At 37.2% G+C, this 1,454-nt stretch overlaps 1 protein-coding gene across 2 annotated transcripts in view; it reads right to left on the reverse strand.

Annotated features, from left to right (window-relative positions):
• The window catches only part of LOC119585029, a 7,934-nt gene that overhangs the window by 5,450 nt on the left and 1,030 nt on the right, over window positions 1-1,454 (reverse strand). The gene's annotated exons all lie outside the window — the stretch shown is intronic.

The raw sequence follows: 1,454 nt of genomic DNA on the forward strand, positions 1-1,454 counted from the left end.
CTTTCCGCTACTTATCCGTATTCCACTCCTCACCGGGAATTACAGACGTAAATGTACTTTTTTGTGTGTAAATCCACAATCTTTACACCGGAACTGCCTGATCCTGTTGACTCTATTGCGAAGGAGCTCTGTTGCCAAATGCCTATGAATACCCATGCTGACCTTTCTTGTTTATTAAGCTTTTCCCCATCTGATCCTCCTTCATAGTTACTGAGCTTTTCCTAGGTTGATCTTATATTATAGTCACTGAGCTTATCTCAAGCTGGCCTTATTTTACCATTTCTCTAATCTTTTCCTAAGCTGACCTTCTAATCACGAAGCTCATCCCAAACTGATCTCCTTATATAGTTACTAGGCTTTTCCCAAGCTGCCCTTCTTTCATAGTTACTTAACTTTTTCGTCGTTCTGAAAATAGTAAATGAATGAACTTCCAGACCTTCAATTGTGTGATTTGCTGACTGTTCGAATACCAAATCCAGGGGCCGTGTGGTGAATTTTAAGTCCGAGTTGATGTCAGCGATAACCTTGATGTCCTAGGCAGCAAACTTGATGTGTGTAGTGTGCATGGTGTCTGTGATGTGTGTCGTGATGTTGGCGTGTTTGTGTTAATTTGCTGTCTGGTGAGCATGGTATGTGCAGTGAACTCTTTGTATGTGGTAAATGTGATAGATTTTGGAAACTGGTGGTGTGGTAAACTATATGTGATGAACCTATGCATGGCGACCTCAAAATGCAAGGTGACCTCCATCAAGTAGGTGAATGCAACGTTATCGAATTCTTAATTGAAACATTCAATACCAAAGCCATCCTTTCTCAAGTTACGGAGTCTTGGGCATCACGCAATATCTTTGAGCAATGATACCATTTCACCTGGAAACTAAACGCACATTGATAGTTATCAGCTTTTAATGTTCTTATCCTTATCAGTACTACAACTACTATATCTGATTAAAACCGGATTCCGGGGATGTTAATAGGCGGCTGTCTGCCTGGAACACAGTAATTAATTGAATTCAAACCGAAATTTTAATCGCGAGAATGTGTACATGTAAACTTTCTTAATAATGTTAACAAAACACGAAGCCGGGTTGCCTTGCTGGTTATATAACGATGTCTAGATTGTTAAAAATACGTGTTTTTGAAGAAGGTGCATATGCTCTCTTGAACAACTTCGTAAATATCACTGAATTAACGTAACATAAAAATCTTACAAGAAAAATTGTATCATAACTCTTAACGGTGCTATATAATCATACGTAAATATGTAAGGCTGTTATGATTATATTTACTTCACGCTAATCATGTAGATTTATAATTATAATGAAATAGAAAAAAAGAGATAGTCAGGTTTAACTCCTTTTTTACATATACATTCAAGTTTATAGGCAAGTCATGGAAAGTGATCATAACATTTGCGATGATAACACTTCATAAATCACATCAAAATCATAGAC

Source organism: Penaeus monodon, chromosome 19, assembly GCF_015228065.2.
Source record: "Penaeus monodon isolate SGIC_2016 chromosome 19, NSTDA_Pmon_1, whole genome shotgun sequence".
Classification (NCBI taxonomy): domain Eukaryota; kingdom Metazoa; phylum Arthropoda; class Malacostraca; order Decapoda; family Penaeidae; genus Penaeus; species Penaeus monodon.